Here is a 21,952-nt window from a genome sequence, read left to right as displayed (position 1 = left end):
ACCCACGCCTACACAAGACATTTTGTCACCCAAGCCAACCCTTGAAAAGGCTGCTTTGCAGAGCCAAAACAAGAAGAATGGTGCGTTTTGCAGCCGCCGCCCACTGCAATGAATCTGAATAACTCCTCCTTTAGGGCGCAAGCAACTCCCCTCCCCCTTGCAGTCTTTCCAATTCACGATACAAAAAGACGGACAGGACAGGTTGCCTGACTTTCCGTCACTGCCACCCTTTGCCATCCTTACCCGTAGAAAGCCCTTTCATCATCCCCAAACCCTAATCTTTTCCCTTTCCTTCCCAGCCCCCAAACCCTGCCCTCTGTACCTTTCTCACCACCCGCTTCCCTTCTCCTGTCATCCCCCTACCACCCGGGAAAAAAAGAGATTGCCCCCTCCTTCCACTAGCCCACCCTCCCACCCAAAGAACAACTTCTTCTGCGCAGCTTGTTTTCTAGGCAGCAGCGCTATTGTGATGTCATCGGGGGGCATTGTGACAAGCCGCCAGTGTTCCGTCTCTTCATGTTGTGCACAGTTCAAACGGAAAATACATCAACAGGCAGACTACAGAAAAGCTTACTATCAAAGGTTAGAGGGGGGCTTTCTCAGAGGGCTTTTTACAGTTTTTCTATTCCCAATTAGCCGTTTAAGTGTACTTATTGAAAGTAGTAATTCTTTCATAGGCCGCCCTTTCTTAGTATTTGACGTTCCTTATATTGCGGTATGAGGCTTCGCAGTAGGTTGCAAACATTCATCACCCATGACTGTCCCCAATTGAGCTCAGAAGCTCAATGTCTATCATGACCTCTCTTTTAGAATGTCCAAGAGCAAGCAAACTATTCCTCCAGGAGAGGGCGCCAACAGACTACTAAAGAGATCATCATTACTCAAAGAAAACCCCAAAAACCAATGCATGATAGGAATAAACAGGTAACTTTCTTTGGAGTGGAAGCGGAGAGATCGCACCAGATGCCAATTCTAGATGTTATCACACCTGTGGTCACTGCAGCAGCAGGTGAATCCACTTTGTCCAAAAGGGATCTATTCCATTCAATTGCAAATGATCTAGATAAGACAGAGAACTGCAGCACGGGGACATAGCCGAGTTGGTCAGGTTGAGTGGTGATGAGTTTGCTATTTGGATGAATAAAGAAAGTCAAAAGTGTGAAAGATAAAAAACAAAAGGAGGAAGTGTGAAAAGTGAATGGGCCAAATTGAGGTGCATATGAAGACGTATGCTTTCTTCCAATTCATTAAATCGGGCTAATATGAATCAGGTGAATTGAGTTCTGCTTTTGGAAACTGGGTTAAGAAGGGGTGCACCGTTCCTGGAGGTACTGCAATACCAGGTCAATGCGTGGAGTGGACAGAGCAAGCTCTTTTTCCATCTCCCTGTTCTAAAAATCCATTTAATATATGGTCCCCAGATAGGGGACGTATCAGATATTAAACTGATAAGAACAGATTTTTTGATTTAACAGCATCTTTATTATCATGCACTACTCACAAAAAGGTAACAAACCGTGTACAGTGCCGCAGCCCCGTACACACAGAAATATACAATCCTTCTTACATAGCCATAGAGTACGACGCACTAAACTATACATCACGCTCCTATGCTTATCCATAACACTCAAGCTGAAAGAAAAAGTTAGACAATAAATAACGACGAACCGGCGATTGGGGGATGGGGGTAGGGGAAAAGGGGGATAGGGTGGGGAAATCACAGGCCCGAAGCTTTATTGAAAGACGCACATAACGGGAAAAGGAGGGAGGGGGCATGGAAGAGGTCTAAACCTCCTCCTCGGCGCTGTCGTCCGGACTGTCCATGATGGAATAGTCTCTGAGCAGGCTGTGGATCAGCCTGCGGCAATCCTGGATAGACATCCTCTCCCTCTTCAAGATGAGCCGGTTCCTGGCGACCCAAATAGCGTCCTTAAAGCAGTTCATAAGGCGCCAAGCCTCCTGGATGGCTCCAACGGTGTGAGTCCCAGGGAAGAGTCCATAAAGTACGGAATGGTACGATAGGCTCCCTCTGGGGACGGAGTTCCTCAGGTCATCCTCCAGGGCAACCAACAGGCGCTGTGCGAAACGGCAGTCCCAAAAGGCGTGCAGCGATGTTTCCTCCACGAAGGGGCACCTTGGGCAGTACCGGGTTTTGCACAGGTTCCGGGCGTGCATGAATGACCGGACGGGCAGTCCGCCCTGTATCGCCATCCATGACAAGTCCTTGTGCCCGTTGGTCAATCCAGCCGATGACACGTTTGTCCAAACAGTCTCCAGTGTGTCGTGATGAAGTCCTGGAATGTTCTCCATTTCGTCCTTGGCTCTGATGAGTTTGTGGATAGTCTTTGGCTTCCACAAATCAGGCTTGAGTCCCTCCAGTTGGTGTTCCCTCACAAACCGAACCACGTCTCCGTAGAACCATGGCGCCGTCCAGTTGTAGGGGAAGGAGCTGTCCCACTTGTCCCAGCCTAACCGTCTCCAAAGGGGGAGCAGGAAGAAGCGAGACATGGACCCACCCGCGGAACCTCTCTTGACTCGCAGAGTTCGGCGAACGCAGTCACATACGAAGGAGGATCGCAGGAGGGTGGGGATATCGGGTACGCCCTTCCCACCCTTGCGAGGATCCTTGTACATGATGCTCCGCTTTACTCTGTCCATCTTGGATCCCCAGACAAAACGAAACACCGTCCTGGTAATGGCCCTGCACACGGTGGCAAGGGGGGGCCAGGCCTGGGCCGTGTACTGCAGCACGGGCAGTACCTCGTTACGCAGGACCAGTGCTTTGCCCTCACAGGTGAGGCGTCTGAGGCTCCACAGACCGATCCGTTGGGTGATCTTGGTCAAGCGTTCCTCCCAGGACTTGAGGGCTGCTCCTTCCTTCCCGAACCAGACTCCAAGAACCTTGATGAAATCCGGCTGGATGCTGAAAGGGAAGGGGGCGGAAGAGGCCGGCTGCCAGTCCCCGAAGAGCATGGCTTCCGACTTCCCGCAGTTGACTTTGGCTCCCGAAGCCCGTCCGAAGGTCTCACAGGTCTGGACGAGGGTGTCGACTGAGCGCCGGTCCGCGCAGAAGACGGTCACGTCGTCCATGTAGAGCGAGCACTTGACCTCGAAGCGTTCTGGTCCTGGTGCGGTGATCCCTCTGATCTCTCCATTCCGCCGGATAGCCTCTGCAAAGAGTTCTATAACACAAACAAAAAGAAGAGGTGACAGAGGACAGCCTTGTCTGACCCCTGAGAGGACCGGGAAGGGGTCAGTCTTCCAGCCGTTTACCAACACCGAGCTGTGAATATCAAAATACATTAGTTGGACATACAAGCAAAACATGTTACCCAAACCTAACCTGTGCAGAGCTTTGCCCAGGAACTCATGGGAAACACGGTCGAAGGCCTTTTCCTGATCCAAAGAGATCAGGGCTGCGTGCACCCGGCGGGCTTTGATGTACTCGACCGTGTCCCGCATGAGAGCCAGGCTGTCTGCGATGCGACGTCCGGGGATGCCGCAGGTCTGATCCGGGTGGATGATCCGTCCGATAACAGTCTTCAATCTCGTTGCCATCGTCTTGGCCAGGATCTTGTAGTCGACGTTCAGAAGGGTGATGGGACGCCAATTCTTCAGGTCGCACCTCTCTCCTTTACGCTTGTACAGGATCGTGACCATTCCTTCCCTCAGAGATGGAGGCATTCTGCCCTCCACCACCATCTCCTCATACAGCCCTAACAGGTCCGGACAGATTAGGTCTCCCAGCGCTACATAGAGCTCTGCTGGGAGGCCGTCACTGCCCGGTGTCCTGCCAGAACTAAAGGATTTGGCGGCCGAGAGCAGCTCGTCCACCGTCAGAGGAACATCCATGGCCGCCGCGTCTGCAGGGTCAAGATGGTTAGTGATACCTGACAGGAACTTATCGGCGGCCTCGGGGTCAGTAGTCTTGCGGGCGTAGAGTTCGCTGTAGAAGTCGCTGACGACCTTCATCACGTTCTCTTTCCCGCGTCGCATGCTGCCACTCTCGTCTCGTAGTTCATTCATGGGCGTGTGACCGGCGTGGAGTTTCCTGAAAAAGAACGAGTTACATTTCTCACCCTTCTCCAGGTTCTCCACTTTGGAACGGAAGACAATTCGCTCGGACTCCTCCTCGAAGTGCCTTTTCAGGCTCCTCTTAGTCTCCTCCAGCTCCTCTCTCACGTCCCAGCCGCATCGAAGAAGGTCCTGCAGGGAACGCAGCTCACGCTGGAGTCTCCTGAAGTCCCTCCTCTTCAGACCCGCCTGTTGTTGACTCTTTGCCTGAAAGAAGAAACGGAACTCGAGTTTAACGTATTCCCACCAGTCAGAAACAGACTGGAAGCCCGCCTTGTAGGCCCGCCACGTGGAGTAGGCAGCTCTAAGCTCCTCCAGAATCTCACCCTTTTCCAGCAGAGAGCAGTTCAGCTTCCAGGAGCCCGGGCCAATGGGGAAGCCATGGCCCAGCACACCTTGAAAGTGAATGGCTCTGTGGTCAGAGAAGAAGCAGGGGACCATCGAGTGCCCACTCCGCCCAACCGCCCGAGAGGTAAACACAAAGTCAATCCTGGAACGCAGCGAGCCATCGGATCGGCACCATGAATAGTTCACGGATCCGTGTCCGATGGAGCCAACAACGTCCACAAGAGAGGCTTCGGTCACCATCTCAATGAGCAGTTTGGATGTGACGTCCAACTTGGCAGCCGTTCCAGAACTGCGTCCATCCTCCTCAATCGGGCAGTTGAAATCCCCGGCCATCACTACCGTCCTGGCGGTAGCGAGCTGAGGGCGCAGGGCTTGGAGGAGCTCCAGTCGATCGCTCTTCACAGGAGAAGCGTACACATTGATGAACCTGACAGGTTCTCCCGCCCAGGTGCCATCCACGAGCAGTAACCTGCCGCAGACGATTTCCTGAACAGAGTCCAATGTGAAGGCGCTTCCCCTGATCAGCACGGCAACCCCCGCGGACCTACAGTCGCCTCCGCCGGACCAGTAGGATGGGCCATGGGTCCACTCCCTGGCCAGATGGTTGAAGGACCTAGAGGAGGGAAGGGAGCATTCCTGCAGGAAAAATACATCACTAGACTGAGTGTTAAGGAACGCAAAAATTGTCTGACGTCGGAACTTGTCTCTGATGCTCCTAACATTAATGGAAAAGGTGTTAATGTTAGCAGTCATTGGAGGAAAGAGAAAGTTAGCGCAGGCGGTGTGCCTTAGTTACCACTCCGGTCGGGCGGTTCTTCCTCTTTGGCACCTGCTGGTAAGGGTATCTCCAGCAGACCCTCTTCTTCTAGCTGATCGAGCAGGGATGGTGCCTCAGTGGCTTCCGACTCCTCCATTTCTTCTTCGGCCACAAGGGACTCCACCATCTGCTCCAACACGTCCGGTTCTGGGAGGAGGCCATCCTCCTCTTCCTGGGGTGGATTGGGATCCACAATGAACAGCTTGGAAGGTTCTGCGACAGGACTATCTTCCACCTTCCTTTTCCTTTGGCCTGTACCTGAGGAGACAAGAGCTGGAAAATCCTCCTCGGTGAAAAGTGCAAGAGTGCTGAGGTCCTCTGCTCTCATGGTCTGGGGAAGGAGAGTGGGCTTTGGGGGGGGGGTGAGGAGACCAACTGAGGAGTAGGGGAATGAGGTGGAGGTAGTGGAATCCTCAGTAGGGTTGGCCGGGGGGGGAGGGGTTTGGACAGGGGTGACAGGGGGGGGGACCAGGGAGGGGGCAACAGTTTTCTTACCCTTTTTCCTGGACTCCGTGGCTGCTGGGGCATCGGCTGGAGCCACGGTCGCCGGGTTCTTGGCCGCCTTGTCCTTGGCCTCTGTGGCCTTGGTCGTAGCTGCCTTGGTCGACGAAGCTGTGACTACCCGATACTGGGTCACCGCGGCAACCCTTGCCCAGGATTTCTCCCGCTGTGGGCAGTCCTTGTAAAGGTGGTCCGCCTGTCCACATAGGTTGCAAGTCTTCTTCTTTGGGCAGTCCTTGGAGCTGTGTCCCGTCACCCGGCAAACCCTGCAGGCGTCCTCCTTGCAGGTCTTCATCGAATGCCCTTTCCCGCCACATTTCCTGCAGTTGTGTGGCATGTCCGGGTAGTAGATGAGACCAAAGGAGTTTCCCAGAGAGAATGTCGGGGGCAGGTGCTGGAGACCATCCTCGGATGCTGGTTCCCTGTAGAGTCGAACGGTTACTGACCACTTACCCGTCCAGAATCCGTTGCCGTTAAGGATGTGGGATGGCTCCCTCACCACTGTGCAGAGACGTCCCAGGAACGTGGAGATGTCTCTTCCTGGGGTGTGCGGGTTCCGCATGGAGACCGTGATCCTCTTCTCATCCCTCTGTATAGGACAGGATCCTAAAAAAGAATGAAAAGGGGAGTCCGGCATCGCTGCGTTCATCGCCTCCCAGTATCTCCTGCAGGCATTCACCGTGGCAAAGGTTACCAGAAAAATGCCAGTCATGAAGGTCTGGACACTCAGGGTTTCCGCCCTGGAGAAGCCCTGATCCAGAATCATCTTCTTGCAGAACACGTCGCTGGACATGTCCGGCAACCTACCATCCACCGCCTTTAGCTTCAGGGCGACCGTCTGCCGCATCCAAGGCTCCAGGGTTGGAGCCTTTTCAGGCGGCGTCCGGGCTCCCTCCGGCTGGCTGGCGTCGGAGGTAGGGGCCTCTTGGGCCGAAGAAGCCTCTGGATGAGCCTTCCTGGAGGTCCCTGGGTCCTGAGCCTTCTTGGCTGCCTTCTCTGGCTTGCTTGCCATGGCTGGTTCCTGCTTGAGTTCCCGGAGCTGGATCTTGGATTCTTCTCCGGGTGTCTTCTCCCGCTGTGTTCCTCCTCGAAGTTCCTCTGGTCTCCCCAAGTCTTCTCCGAGCCTTCGTCTTCTTGCTTCTTTCTGCCAAGCTCTTCTTCCGTCCGATCTCCCTCTTCCGGTCTCGGCTGGGCTTCGGAGCTCGTCTCCCTGATCGTATCTCGTCAAGTGTAGCTAGCTCAGTTTGTTCTGATAAGAACAGATTTTTTGATTTAACAGCATCTTTATTATCATGCACTACTCACAAAAAGGTAACAAACCGTGTACAGTGCCGCAGCCCCGTACACACAGAACTATACAATCCTTCTTACATAGCCATAGAGTACGACACACTAAACTATACATCACACTCCTATGCTTATCCATAACACTCAAGCTGAAAGAAAAAGTTAGACAATAAATAACGACGAACCGGCGATTGGGGGGTGGGGGTAGGGGAAAAGGGGGATAGGGTGGGGAAATCACAGGCCCGAAGCTTTATTGAAGGACGCACATAACGGGAAAAGGAGGGAGGGGGCATGGAAGAGGTCTAAACCTCCTCCTCGGCGCTGTCGTCCGGACTGTCCATGATGGAATAGTCTCTGAGCAGGCTGTGGATCAGCCTGCGGCAATCCTGGATAGACATCCTCTCCCTCTTCAAGATGAGCCGGTTCCTGGCGACCCAAATAGCGTCCTTAAAGCAGTTCATAAGGCGCCAAGCCTCCTGGATGGCTCCAACGGTGTGAGTCCCAGGGAAGAGTCCATAAAGTACGGAATGGTACGATAGGCTCCCTCTGGGGACGGAGTTCCTCAGGTCATCCTCCAGGGCAACCAACAGGCGCTGTGCGAAACGGCAGTCCCAAAAGGCGTGCAGCGATGTTTCCTCCACGAAGGGGCACCTTGGGCAGTACCGGGTTTTGCACAGGTTCCGGGCGTGCATGAATGACCGGACGGGCAGTCCGCCCTGTATCGCCATCCATGACAAGTCCTTGTGCCCGTTGGTCAATCCAGCCGATGACACGTTTGTCCAAACAGTCTCCAGTGTGTCGTGATGAAGTCCTGGAATGTTCTCCATTTCGTCCTTGGCTCTGATGAGTTTGTGGATAGTCTTTGGCTTCCACAAATCGGGCTTGAGTCCCTCCAGTTGGTGTTCCCTCACAAACCGAACCACGTCTCCGTAGAACCATGGCGCCGTCCAGTTGTAGGGGAAGGAGCTGTCCCACTTGTCCCAGCCTAACCGTCTCCAAAGGGGGAGCAGGAAGAAGCGAGACATGGACCCACCCGCGGAACCTCTCTTGACTCGCAGAGTTCGGCGAACGCAGTCACATACGAAGGAGGATCGCAGGAGGGTGGGGATATCGGGTACGCCCTTCCCACCCTTGCGAGGATCCTTGTACATGATGCTCCGCTTTACTCTGTCCATCTTGGATCCCCAGACAAAACGAAACACCGTCCTGGTAATGGCCCTGCACACGGTGGCAAGGGGGGGGCCAGGCCTGGGCCGTGTACTGCAGCACGGGCAGTACCTCGTTACGCAGGACCAGTGCTTTGCCCTCACAGGTGAGGCGTCTGAGGCTCCACAGACCGATCCGTTGGGTGATCTTGGTCAAGCGTTCCTCCCAGGACTTGAGGGCTGCTCCTTCCTTCCCGAACCAGACTCCAAGAACCTTGATGAAATCCGGCTGGATGCTGAAAGGGAAGGGGGCGGAAGAGGCCGGCTGCCAGTCCCCGAAGAGCATGGCTTCCGACTTCCCGCAGTTGACTTTGGCTCCCGAAGCCCGTCCGAAGGTCTCACAGGTCTGGACGAGGGTGTCGACTGAGCGCCGGTCCGCGCAGAAGACGGTCACGTCGTCCATGTAGAGCGAGCACTTGACCTCGAAGCGTTCTGGTCCTGGTGCGGTGATCCCTCTGATCTCTCCATTCCGCCGGATAGCCTCTGCAAAGAGTTCTATAACACAAACAAAAAGAAGAGGTGACAGAGGACAGCCTTGTCTGACCCCTGAGAGGACCGGGAAGGGGTCAGTCTTCCAGCCGTTCACCAACACCGAGCTGTGAATATCAAAATACATTAGTTGGACATACAAGCAAAACATGTTACCCAAACCTAACCTGTGCAGAGCTTTGCCCAGGAACTCATGGGAAACACGGTCGAAGGCCTTTTCCTGATCCAACGAGATCAGGGCTGCGTGCACCCGGCGGGCTTTGATGTACTCGACCGTGTCCCGCATGAGAGCCAGGCTGTCTGCGATGCGACGTCCGGGGATGCCGCAGGTCTGGTCCGGGTGGATGATCCGTCCGATAACAGTCTTCAATCTCGTTGCCATCGTCTTGGCCAGGATCTTGTAGTCGACGTTCAGAAGGGTGATGGGACGCCAATTCTTCAGGTCGCACCTCTCTCCTTTACGCTTGTACAGGATCGTGACCATTCCTTCCCTCAGAGATGGAGGCATTCTGCCCTCCACCACCATCTCCTCATACAGCCCTAACAGGTCCGGACAGATTAGGTCTCCCAGCGCTACATAGAGCTCTGCTGGGAGGCCGTCACTGCCCGGTGTCCTGCCAGAACTAAAGGATTTGGCGGCCGAGAGCAGCTCGTCCACCGTCAGAGGAACATCCATGGCCGCCGCGTCTGCAGGGTCAAGATGGTTAGTGATACCTGACAGGAACTTATCGGCGGCCTCGGGGTCAGTAGTCTTGCGGGCGTAGAGTTCGCTGTAGAAGTCGCTGACGACCTTCATCACGTTCTCTTTCCCGCGTCGCATGTTTCCACTCTCGTCTCGTAGTTCATTCATGGGCGTGTGACCGGCGTGGAGTTTCCTGAAAAAGAACGAGTTACATTTCTCACCCTTCTCCAGGTTCTCCACTTTGGAACGGAAGACAATTCGCTCGGACTCCTCCTCGAAGTGCCTTTTCAGGCTCCTCTTAGTCTCCTCCAGCTCCTCTCTCACGTCCCAGCCGCATCGAAGAAGGTCCTGCAGGGAACGCAGCTCACGCTGGAGTCTCCTGAAGTCCCTCCTCTTCAGACACGCCTGTTGTTGACTCTTTGCCTGAAAGAAGAAACGGAACTCGAGTTTAACGTATTCCCACCAGTCAGAAACAGACTGGAAGCCCGCCTTGTAGGCCCGCCACGTGGAGTAGGCAGCTCTAAGCTCCTCCAGAATCTCACCCTTTTCCAGCAGAGAGCAGTTCAGCTTCCAGGAGCCCGGGCCAATGGGGAAGCCATGGCCCAGCACACCTTGAAAGTGAATGGCTCTGTGGTCAGAGAAGAAGCAGGGGACCATCGAGTGCCCACTCCGCCCAACCGCCCGAGAGGTAAACACAAAGTCAATCCTGGAACGCAGCGAGCCATCGGATCGGCACCATGAATAGTTCACGGATCCGTGTCCGATGGAGCCAACAACGTCCACAAGAGAGGCTTCGGTCACCATCTCAATGAGCAGTTTGGATGTGACGTCCAACTTGGCAGCCGTTCCAGAACTGCGTCCATCCTCCTCAATCGGGCAGTTGAAATCCCCGGCCATCACTACCGTCCTGGCGGTAGCGAGCTGAGGGCGCAGGGCTTGGAGGAGCTCCAGTCGATCGCTCTTCACAGGAGAAGCATACACATTGATGAACCTGACAGGTTCTCCCGCCCAGGTGCCATCCACGAGCAGTAACCTGCCGCAGACGATTTCCTGAACAGAGTCCAATGTGAAGGCGCTTCCCCTGATCAGCACGGCGACCCCCGCGGACCTACAGTCGCCCCCGCCAGACCAGTAGGATGGGCCATGGGTCCACTCCCTGGCCAGATGGTTGAAGGACCTAGAGGAGGGAAGGGAGCATTCCTGCAGGAAAAATACATCACTAGACTGAGTGTTAAGGAACGCAAAAATTGTCTGACGTCGGAACTTGTCTCTGATGCTCCTAACATTAATGGAAAAGATGTTAATGTTAGCAGTCATTGGAGGAAAGAGAAAGTTAGAGCAGGCGGTGTGCCTTAGTTACCACTCCGGTCGGGCGGTTCTTCCTCTTTGGCACCTGCTGGTAAGGGTATCTCCAGCAGACCCTCTTCTGCTAGCTGATCAAGCAGGGATGGTGCCTCAGTGGCTTCCGACTCCTCCATTTCTTCTTCGGCCACAAGGGACTCCACCATCTGCTCCAACACGTCCGGTTCTGGGAGGAGGCCATCCTCCTCTTCCTGGGGTGGGTTAAGGTCCACAATGAACAGCTTGGAAGGTTCTGCGACAGGACTATCTTCCACCTTCCTTTTCCTTTGGCCTGTACCTGAGGAGACAAGAGCTGGAAAATCCTCCTCGGTGAAAAGTGCAAGAGTGCTGAGGCCCTCTGCTCTCATGGTCTGGGGAGGGAGAGTGGGCTTTGGGGGGGGGGTGAGGAGACCAACTGAGGAGTAGGGAAATGAGGTGGAGGTAGTGGAATCCTCAGTAGGGTTGGCCGGGGGGGGGGGGGGTTTGGACAGGGGTGACAGGGGGGGGGACCAGGGAGGGGGCAACAGTTTTCTTACCCTTCTTTTCCCTGGACTCCGTGGCTGCTGGGGCATCGGCTGGAGCCACGGTCGCCGGGTTCTTGGCCGCCTTGTCCTTGGCCTCTGTGGCCTTGGTCGTAGCTGCCTTGGTCGACGAGGCTGTGACTACCCGATACTGGGTCGCCGCGGCAACCCTTGCCCAGGATTTCTCCCGCTGTGGGCAGTCCTTGTAAAGGTGGTCCGCCTGTCCACATAGGTTGCAAGTCTTCTTCTTTGGGCAGTCCTTGGAGCTGTGTCCTGTCACCCGGCAAACCCTGCAGGCGTCCTCCTTGCAGGTCTTCATCGAATGCCCTTTCCCGCCACATTTCCTGCAGTTGTGTGGCATGTCCGGGTAGTAGATGAGACCAAAGGAGTTTCCCAGAGAGAATGTCGGGGGCAGGTGCTGGAGACCATCCTCGGATGCTGGTTCCCTGTAGAGTCGAACGGTTACTGACCACTTACCCGTCCAGAATCCGTTGCCGTTAAGGATGTGGGATGGCTCCCTCACCACTGTGCAGAGACGTCCCAGGAACGTGGAGATGTCTCTTCCTGGGGTGTGCGGGTTCCGCATGGAGACCGTGATCCTCTTCTCATCCCTCTGTATAGGACAGGATCCTAAAAAGGAATGAAAAGGGGAGTCCGGCATCGCTGCGTTCATCGCCTCCCAGTATCTCCTGCAGGCATTCACCGTGGCAAAGGTTACCAGAAAAATGCCAGTCATGAAGGTCTGGACACTCAGGGTTTCCGCCCTGGAGAAGCCCTGATCCAGAATCATCTTCTTGCAGAACACGTCGCTGGACATGTCCGGCAACCTACCATCCACCGCCTTTAGCTTCAGGGCGACCGTCTGCCGCATCCAAGGCTCCAGGGTTGGAGCCTTTTCAGGCGGCGTCCGGGCTCCCTCCGGCTGGCTGGCGTCGGAGGTGGGGGCCTCTTGGGCCGAAGAAGCCTCTGGATGAGCCTTCCTGGAGGTCCCTGGGTCCTGAGCCTTCCTGGCTGCCTTCTCTGGCTTGCTTGCCATGGCTGGTTCCTGCTTGAGTTCCCGGAGCTGGATCTTGGATTCTTCTCCGGGTGTCTTCTCCCGCTGTGTTCCTCCTCGAAGTTCCTCTGGTCTCCCCAAGTCTTCTCCGAGCCTTCGTCTTCTTGCTTCTTTCTGCCAAGCTCTTCTTCCGTCCGATCTCCCTCTTCCGGTCTCGGCTGGGCTTTGGAGCTCGTCTCCCTGATCGTATCTCGTCAAGTGTAGCTAGCTCAGTTTGTTCTGATAAGAACAGATACTACACTTGATCTTAGCCAAAAGGCCGAGAAGCGATAACCAGAATTGGTTTGGGCCTCGAGTGGCACCCTGGCCTATGCCGGACACATCTTAGGGAGAGAGAGCGAGAGGGAGACAAACCCACGCCTACACAAGACATTTTGTCACCCAAGCCAACCCTTGAAAAGGCTGCTTTGCAGAGCCAAAACAAGAAGAATGGTGCGTTTTGCAGCCGCCGCCCACTGCAATGAATCTGAATAACTCCTCCTTTAGGGCGCAAGCAACTCCCCTCCCCCTTGCAGTCTTTCCAATTCACGATACAAAAAGACGGACAGGACAGGTTGCCTGACTTTCCGTCACTGCCACCCTTTGCCATCCTTACCCGTAGAAAGCCCTTTCATCATCCCCAAACCCTAATCTTTTCCCTTTCCTTCCCAGCCCCCAAACCCTGCCCTCTGTACCTTTCTCACCACCCGCTTCCCTTCTCCTGTCATCCCCCTACCACCCGGGAAAAAAAGAGATTGCCCCCTCCTTCCACTAGCCCACCCTCCCACCCAAAGAACAACTTCTTCTGCGCAGCTTGTTTTCTAGGCAGCAGCGCTATTGTGATGTCATCGGGGGGCATTGTGACAAGCCGCCAGTGTTCCGTCTCTTCATGTTGTGCACAGTTCAAACGGAAAATACATCAACAGGCAGACTACAGAAAAGCTTACTATCAAAGGTTAGAGGGGGGCTTTCTCAGAGGGCTTTTTACAGTTTTTCTATTCCCAATTAGCCGTTTAAGTGTACTTATTGAAAGTAGTAATTCTTTCATAGGCCGCCCTTTCTTAGTATTTGACGTTCCTTATATTGCGGTATGAGGCTTCGCAGTAGGTTGCAAACATTCATCACCCATGACTGTCCCCAATTGAGCTCAGAAGCTCAATGTCTATCATGACCTCTCTTTTAGAATGTCCAAGAGCAAGCAAACTATTCCTCCAGGAGAGGGCGCCAACAGACTACTAAAGAGATCATCATTACTCAAAGAAAACCCCAAAAACCAATGCATGATAGGAATAAACAGGTAACTTTCTTTGGAGTGGAAGCGGAGAGATCGCACCAGATGCCAATTCTAGATGTTATCACACCTGTGGTCACTGCAGCAGCAGGTGAATCCACTTTGTCCAAAAGGGATCTATTCCATTCAATTGCAAATGATCTAGATAAGACAGAGAACTGCAGCACGGGGACATAGCCGAGTTGGTCAGGTTGAGTGGTGATGAGTTTGCTATTTGGATGAATAAAGAAAGTCAAAAGTGTGAAAGATAAAAAACAAAAGGAGGAAGTGTGAAAAGTGAATGGGCCAAATTGAGGTGCATATGAAGACGTATGCTTTCTTCCAATTCATTAAATCGGGCTAATATGAATCAGGTGAATTGAGTTCTGCTTTTGGAAACTGGGTTAAGAAGGGGTGCACCGTTCCTGGAGGTACTGCAATACCAGGTCAATGCGTGGAGTGGACAGAGCAAGCTCTTTTTCCATCTCCCTGTTCTAAAAATCCATTTAATATATGGTCCCCAGATAGGGGACGTATCAGATATTAAACTGATAAGAACAGATTTTGATTTAATGAAGCTTTCCAAAGCACCGCAAAAAATGCATGACCGAAGTCACACCAAAAACAGTGCAAAGGCTAGGATTCGTGTGGACCCCTCCGTGAGGAGAGGGTCCCCAAAAATCAACCCCGTCCCTCCGAGCCAGAAGGCCACAGCAAGGGTCAGGGATCTTCGGTGCTCCCCCAAGCCGAAGCCTGGTTGAGCCTTGTCGTTGCTCCCAGCGTCCACCCAGGCATCTTACCCAAGTGGAGTAGAGAGCTACTAGTTGTTGGTTTCGCAGCCGAAACTGCCCGGACCGTCAACCGGTGTTGGTTTCTCAGCCCAAGGCTAACCGGACCTCCAACCGGGTGTTGGTTTCTCAGCCGAAGCTGACCCGGACCTCCAACCGGGTGTTGGTTTCTCAGCCGAAGCTGACCCAGACCTCCAACCGGGTGTTGGTTTCTCAGCCGAAGCTGACCCGGACCTCCAACCGGGTGTTGGTTTCTCAGCCCAAAGCTGAACGGACCTCCGACCATGATTATAAAAATTTCCCTTCCTAGCCAGAAGGCCGGGATAGAGCAATATGCTCAGAAAGTATGAAAGGGCAAGGTACGGTGTGCTACAGAGCCCAAGGCTCGCCGGGGTCCCAAGCCAGCAAGCTCAGACTCACTCCAGGGTCGTCAGTCCTGGGGCACATTGCACCATAGCCCCCACACTTACTCAGTCTAATAGCCTCGATCCTGGTAGGGCCATGTTTTCCTCTAGATGAATATACTATACATCAAGAGTACTAGCAAGCGCAACCTTCCAGTGTGCATTGCATCTGCCGAGCCTCACAGATACTACACTTGATCTTAGCCAAAAGGCCGAGAAGCGATAACCAGAATTGGTTTGGGCCTCGAGTGGCACCCTGGCCTATGCCGGACACATCTTAGGGAGAGAGAGCGAGAGGGAGACAAACCCACGCCTACACAAGACATTTTGTCACCCAAGCCAACCCTTGAAAAGGCTGCTTTGCAGAGCCAAAACAAGAAGAATGGTGCGTTTTGCAGCCGCCGCCCACTGCAATGAATCTGAATAACTCCTCCTTTAGGGCGCAAGCAACTCCCCTCCCCCTTGCAGTCTTTCCAATTCACGATACAAAAAGACGGACAGGACAGGTTGCCTGACTTTCCGTCACTGCCACCCTTTGCCATCCTTACCCGTAGAAAGCCCTTTCATCATCCCCAAACCCTAATCTTTTCCCTTTCCTTCCCAGCCCCCAAACCCTGCCCTCTGTACCTTTCTCACCACCCGCTTCCCTTCTCCTGTCATCCCCCTACCACCCGGGAAAAAAAGAGATTGCCCCCTCCTTCCACTAGCCCACCCTCCCACCCAAAGAACAACTTCTTCTGCGCAGCTTGTTTTCTAGGCAGCAGCGCTATTGTGATGTCATCGGGGGGCATTGTGACAAGCCGCCAGTGTTCCGTCTCTTCATGTTGTGCACAGTTCAAACGGAAAATACATCAACAGGCAGACTACAGAAAAGCTTACTATCAAAGGTTAGAGGGGGGCTTTCTCAGAGGGCTTTTTACAGTTTTTCTATTCCCAATTAGCCGTTTAAGTGTACTTATTGAAAGTAGTAATTCTTTCATAGGCCGCCCTTTCTTAGTATTTGACGTTCCTTATATTGCGGTATGAGGCTTCGCAGTAGGTTGCAAACATTCATCACCCATGACTGTCCCCAATTGAGCTCAGAAGCTCAATGTCTATCATGACCTCTCTTTTAGAATGTCCAAGAGCAAGCAAACTATTCCTCCAGGAGAGGGCGCCAACAGACTACTAAAGAGATCATCATTACTCAAAGAAAACCCCAAAAACCAATGCATGATAGGAATAAACAGGTAACTTTCTTTGGAGTGGAAGCGGAGAGATCGCACCAGATGCCAATTCTAGATGTTATCACACCTGTGGTCACTGCAGCAGCAGGTGAATCCACTTTGTCCAAAAGGGATCTATTCCATTCAATTGCAAATGATCTAGATAAGACAGAGAACTGCAGCACGGGGACATAGCCGAGTTGGTCAGGTTGAGTGGTGATGAGTTTGCTATTTGGATGAATAAAGAAAGTCAAAAGTGTGAAAGATAAAAAACAAAAGGAGGAAGTGTGAAAAGTGAATGGGCCAAATTGAGGTGCATATGAAGACGTATGCTTTCTTCCAATTCATTAAATCGGGCTAATATGAATCAGGTGAATTGAGTTCTGCTTTTGGAAACTGGGTTAAGAAGGGGTGCACCGTTCCTGGAGGTACTGCAATACCAGGTCAATGCGTGGAGTGGACAGAGCAAGCTCTTTTTCCATCTCCCTGTTCTAAAAATCCATTTAATATATGGTCCCCAGATAGGGGACGTATCAGATATTAAACTGATAAGAACAGATACTACACTTGATCTTAGCCAAAAGGCCGAGAAGCGATAACCAGAATTGGTTTGGGCCTCGAGTGGCACCCTGGCCTATGCCGGACACATCTTAGGGAGAGAGAGCGAGAGGGAGACAAACCCACGCCTACACAAGACATTTTGTCACCCAAGCCAACCCTTGAAAAGGCTGCTTTGCAGAGCCAAAACAAGAAGAATGGTGCGTTTTGCAGCCGCCGCCCACTGCAATGAATCTGAATAACTCCTCCTTTAGGGCGCAAGCAACTCCCCTCCCCCTTGCAGTCTTTCCAATTCACGATACAAAAAGACGGACAGGACAGGTTGCCTGACTTTCCGTCACTGCCACCCTTTGCCATCCTTACCCGTAGAAAGCCCTTTCATCATCCCCAAACCCTAATCTTTTCCCTTTCCTTCCCAGCCCCCAAACCCTGCCCTCTGTACCTTTCTCACCACCCGCTTCCCTTCTCCTGTCATCCCCCTACCACCCGGGAAAAAAAGAGATTGCCCCCTCCTTCCACTAGCCCACCCTCCCACCCAAAGAACAACTTCTTCTGCGCAGCTTGTTTTCTAGGCAGCAGCGCTATTGTGATGTCATCGGGGGGCATTGTGACAAGCCGCCAGTGTTCCGTCTCTTCATGTTGTGCACAGTTCAAACGGAAAATACATCAACAGGCAGACTACAGAAAAGCTTACTATCAAAGGTTAGAGGGGGGCTTTCTCAGAGGGCTTTTTACAGTTTTTCTATTCCCAATTAGCCGTTTAAGTGTACTTATTGAAAGTAGTAATTCTTTCATAGGCCGCCCTTTCTTAGTATTTGACGTTCCTTATATTGCGGTATGAGGCTTCGCAGTAGGTTGCAAACATTCATCACCCATGACTGTCCCCAATTGAGCTCAGAAGCTCAATGTCTATCATGACCTCTCTTTTAGAATGTCCAAGAGCAAGCAAACTATTCCTCCAGGAGAGGGCGCCAACAGACTACTAAAGAGATCATCATTACTCAAAGAAAACCCCAAAAACCAATGCATGATAGGAATAAACAGGTAACTTTCTTTGGAGTGGAAGCGGAGAGATCGCACCAGATGCCAATTCTAGATGTTATCACACCTGTGGTCACTGCAGCAGCAGGTGAATCCACTTTGTCCAAAAGGGATCTATTCCATTCAATTGCAAATGATCTAGATAAGACAGAGAACTGCAGCACGGGGACATAGCCGAGTTGGTCAGGTTGAGTGGTGATGAGTTTGCTATTTGGATGAATAAAGAAAGTCAAAAGTGTGAAAGATAAAAAACAAAAGGAGGAAGTGTGAAAAGTGAATGGGCCAAATTGAGGTGCATATGAAGACGTATGCTTTCTTCCAATTCATTAAATCGGGCTAATATGAATCAGGTGAATTGAGTTCTGCTTTTGGAAACTGGGTTAAGAAGGGGTGCACCGTTCCTGGAGGTACTGCAATACCAGGTCAATGCGTGGAGTGGACAGAGCAAGCTCTTTTTCCATCTCCCTGTTCTAAAAATCCATTTAATATATGGTCCCCAGATAGGGGACGTATCAGATATTAAACTGATAAGAACAGATTTTGATTTAATGAAGCTTTCCAAAGCACCGCAAAAAATGCATGACCGAAGTCACACCAAAAACAGTGCAAAGGCTAGGATTCGTGTGGACCCCTCCGTGAGGAGAGGGTCCCCAAAAATCAACCCCGTCCCTCCGAGCCAGAAGGCCACAGCAAGGGTCAGGGATCTTCGGTGCTCCCCCAAGCCGAAGCCTGGTTGAGCCTTGTCGTTGCTCCCAGCGTCCACCCAGGCATCTTACCCAAGTGGAGTAGAGAGCTACTAGTTGTTGGTTTCGCAGCCGAAACTGCCCGGACCGTCAACCGGTGTTGGTTTCTCAGCCCAAGGCTAACCGGACCTCCAACCGGGTGTTGGTTTCTCAGCCGAAGCTGACCCGGACCTCCAACCGGGTGTTGGTTTCTCAGCCGAAGCTGACCCAGACCTCCAACCGGGTGTTGGTTTCTCAGCCGAAGCTGACCCGGACCTCCAACCGGGTGTTGGTTTCTCAGCCCAAAGCTGAACGGACCTCCGACCATGATTATAAAAATTTCCCTTCCTAGCCAGAAGGCCGGGATAGAGCAATATGCTCAGAAAGTATGAAAGGGCAAGGTACGGTGTGCTACAGAGCCCAAGGCTCGCCGGGGTCCCAAGCCAGCAAGCTCAGACTCACTCCAGGGTCGTCAGTCCTGGGGCACATTGCACCATAGCCCCCACACTTACTCAGTCTAATAGCCTCGATCCTGGTAGGGCCATGTTTTCCTCTAGATGAATATACTATACATCAAGAGTACTAGCAAGCGCAACCTTCCAGTGTGCATTGCATCTGCCGAGCCTCACAGATACTACACTTGATCTTAGCCAAAAGGCCGAGAAGCGATAACCAGAATTGGTTTGGGCCTCGAGTGGCACCCTGGCCTATGCCGGACACATCTTAGGGAGAGAGAGCGAGAGGGAGACAAACCCACGCCTACACAAGACATTTTGTCACCCAAGCCAACCCTTGAAAAGGCTGCTTTGCAGAGCCAAAACAAGAAGAATGGTGCGTTTTGCAGCCGCCGCCCACTGCAATGAATCTGAATAACTCCTCCTTTAGGGCGCAAGCAACTCCCCTCCCCCTTGCAGTCTTTCCAATTCACGATACAAAAAGACGGACAGGACAGGTTGCCTGACTTTCCGTCACTGCCACCCTTTGCCATCCTTACCCGTAGAAAGCCCTTTCATCATCCCCAAACCCTAATCTTTTCCCTTTCCTTCCCAGCCCCCAAACCCTGCCCTCTGTACCTTTCTCACCACCCGCTTCCCTTCTCCTGTCATCCCCCTACCACCCGGGAAAAAAAGAGATTGCCCCCTCCTTCCACTAGCCCACCCTCCCACCCAAAGAACAACTTCTTCTGCGCAGCTTGTTTTCTAGGCAGCAGCGCTATTGTGATGTCATCGGGGGGCATTGTGACAAGCCGCCAGTGTTCCGTCTCTTCATGTTGTGCACAGTTCAAACGGAAAATACATCAACAGGCAGACTACAGAAAAGCTTACTATCAAAGGTTAGAGGGGGGCTTTCTCAGAGGGCTTTTTACAGTTTTTCTATTCCCAATTAGCCGTTTAAGTGTACTTATTGAAAGTAGTAATTCTTTCATAGGCCGCCCTTTCTTAGTATTTGACGTTCCTTATATTGCGGTATGAGGCTTCGCAGTAGGTTGCAAACATTCATCACCCATGACTGTCCCCAATTGAGCTCAGAAGCTCAATGTCTATCATGACCTCTCTTTTAGAATGTCCAAGAGCAAGCAAACTATTCCTCCAGGAGAGGGCGCCAACAGACTACTAAAGAGATCATCATTACTCAAAGAAAACCCCAAAAACCAATGCATGATAGGAATAAACAGGTAACTTTCTTTGGAGTGGAAGCGGAGAGATCGCACCAGATGCCAATTCTAGATGTTATCACACCTGTGGTCACTGCAGCAGCAGGTGAATCCACTTTGTCCAAAAGGGATCTATTCCATTCAATTGCAAATGATCTAGATAAGACAGAGAACTGCAGCACGGGGACATAGCCGAGTTGGTCAGGTTGAGTGGTGATGAGTTTGCTATTTGGATGAATAAAGAAAGTCAAAAGTGTGAAAGATAAAAAACAAAAGGAGGAAGTGTGAAAAGTGAATGGGCCAAATTGAGGTGCATATGAAGACGTATGCTTTCTTCCAATTCATTAAATCGGGCTAATATGAATCAGGTGAATTGAGTTCTGCTTTTGGAAACTGGGTTAAGAAGGGGTGCACCGTTCCTGGAGGTACTGCAATACCAGGTCAATGCGTGGAGTGGACAGAGCAAGCTCTTTTTCCATCTCCCTGTTCTAAAAATCCATTTAATATATGGTCCCCAGATAGGGGACGTATCAGATATTAAACTGATAAGAACAGATTTTGATTTAATGAAGCTTTCCAAAGCACCGCAAAAAATGCATGACCGAAGTCACACCAAAAACAGTGCAAAGGCTAGGATTCGTGTGGACCCCTCCGTGAGGAGAGGGTCCCCAAAAATCAACCCCGTCCCTCCGAGCCAGAAGGCCACAGCAAGGGTCAGGGATCTTCGGTGCTCCCCCAAGCCGAAGCCTGGTTGAGCCTTGTCGTTGCTCCCAGCGTCCACCCAGGCATCTTACCCAAGTGGAGTAGAGAGCTACTAGTTGTTGGTTTCGCAGCCGAAACTGCCCGGACCGTCAACCGGTGTTGGTTTCTCAGCCCAAGGCTAACCGGACCTCCAACCGGGTGTTGGTTTCTCAGCCGAAGCTGACCCGGACCTCCAACCGGGTGTTGGTTTCTCAGCCGAAGCTGACCCAGACCTCCAACCGGGTGTTGGTTTCTCAGCCGAAGCTGACCCGGACCTCCAACCGGGTGTTGGTTTCTCAGCCCAAAGCTGAACGGACCTCCGACCATGATTATAAAAATTTCCCTTCCTAGCCAGAAGGCCGGGATAGAGCAATATGCTCAGAAAGTATGAAAGGGCAAGGTACGGTGTGCTACAGAGCCCAAGGCTCGCCGGGGTCCCAAGCCAGCAAGCTCAGACTCACTCCAGGGTCGTCAGTCCTGGGGCACATTGCACCATAGCCCCCACACTTACTCAGTCTAATAGCCTCGATCCTGGTAGGGCCATGTTTTCCTCTAGATGAATATACTATACATCAAGAGTACTAGCAAGCGCAACCTTCCAGTGTGCATTGCATCTGCCGAGCCTCACAGATACTACACTTGATCTTAGCCAAAAGGCCGAGAAGCGATAACCAGAATTGGTTTGGGCCTCGAGTGGCACCCTGGCCTATGCCGGACACATCTTAGGGAGAGAGAGCGAGAGGGAGACAAACCCACGCCTACACAAGACATTTTGTCACCCAAGCCAACCCTTGAAAAGGCTGCTTTGCAGAGCCAAAACAAGAAGAATGGTGCGTTTTGCAGCCGCCGCCCACTGCAATGAATCTGAATAACTCCTCCTTTAGGGCGCAAGCAACTCCCCTCCCCCTTGCAGTCTTTCCAATTCACGATACAAAAAGACGGACAGGACAGGTTGCCTGACTTTCCGTCACTGCCACCCTTTGCCATCCTTACCCGTAGAAAGCCCTTTCATCATCCCCAAACCCTAATCTTTTCCCTTTCCTTCCCAGCCCCCAAACCCTGCCCTCTGTACCTTTCTCACCACCCGCTTCCCTTCTCCTGTCATCCCCCTACCACCCGGGAAAAAAAGAGATTGCCCCCTCCTTCCACTAGCCCACCCTCCCACCCAAAGAACAACTTCTTCTGCGCAGCTTGTTTTCTAGGCAGCAGCGCTATTGTGATGTCATCGGGGGGCATTGTGACAAGCCGCCAGTGTTCCGTCTCTTCATGTT

The 21,952-nt window shown here is 52.5% G+C and overlaps 4 non-coding genes and 5 pseudogenes across 4 annotated transcripts; all 9 read right to left on the bottom strand.

Annotated features, from left to right (window-relative positions):
- Positions 1–1,306: 1,306 nt before the first annotated feature.
- Positions 1,307–1,511, bottom strand: LOC142262447 (U2 spliceosomal RNA; annotated as a pseudogene).
- Positions 1,512–12,485: 10,974 nt separating this feature from the next.
- Positions 12,486–12,590, bottom strand: LOC142262475 (U2 spliceosomal RNA; annotated as a pseudogene).
- A 1,387-nt stretch (positions 12,591–13,977) lies between these two features.
- On the bottom strand, positions 13,978–14,173 carry LOC142262469 (U2 spliceosomal RNA). Its single transcript, XR_012729849.1, has one exon. It is a non-coding gene; the product is annotated as a U2 spliceosomal RNA (small nuclear RNA).
- A 684-nt stretch (positions 14,174–14,857) lies between these two features.
- LOC142262487 (U2 spliceosomal RNA) lies at positions 14,858–14,984 on the bottom strand (annotated as a pseudogene).
- A 1,387-nt stretch (positions 14,985–16,371) lies between these two features.
- Positions 16,372–16,562, bottom strand: LOC142262395 (U2 spliceosomal RNA). Its single transcript, XR_012729787.1, has one exon. It is a non-coding gene; the product is annotated as a U2 spliceosomal RNA (small nuclear RNA).
- Positions 16,563–17,949: 1,387 nt separating this feature from the next.
- On the bottom strand, positions 17,950–18,145 carry LOC142262468 (U2 spliceosomal RNA). Its single transcript, XR_012729848.1, has one exon. It is a non-coding gene; the product is annotated as a U2 spliceosomal RNA (small nuclear RNA).
- A 684-nt stretch (positions 18,146–18,829) lies between these two features.
- Positions 18,830–18,956, bottom strand: LOC142262486 (U2 spliceosomal RNA; annotated as a pseudogene).
- A 1,387-nt stretch (positions 18,957–20,343) lies between these two features.
- LOC142262465 (U2 spliceosomal RNA) lies at positions 20,344–20,539 on the bottom strand. Its single transcript, XR_012729846.1, has one exon. It is a non-coding gene; the product is annotated as a U2 spliceosomal RNA (small nuclear RNA).
- A 684-nt stretch (positions 20,540–21,223) lies between these two features.
- LOC142262485 (U2 spliceosomal RNA) lies at positions 21,224–21,350 on the bottom strand (annotated as a pseudogene).
- Between the last annotated feature and the right edge of the window lie 602 nt (positions 21,351–21,952).

The sequence above is a fragment of the Anomaloglossus baeobatrachus genome, unplaced genomic scaffold (assembly GCF_048569485.1).
Source record: "Anomaloglossus baeobatrachus isolate aAnoBae1 unplaced genomic scaffold, aAnoBae1.hap1 Scaffold_2452, whole genome shotgun sequence".
NCBI lineage: Eukaryota > Metazoa > Chordata > Amphibia > Anura > Aromobatidae > Anomaloglossus > Anomaloglossus baeobatrachus.
The sequence above is the reverse complement of the archived record's forward strand: the minus strand, read 5'-3'. Positions and strand labels throughout refer to the sequence as shown.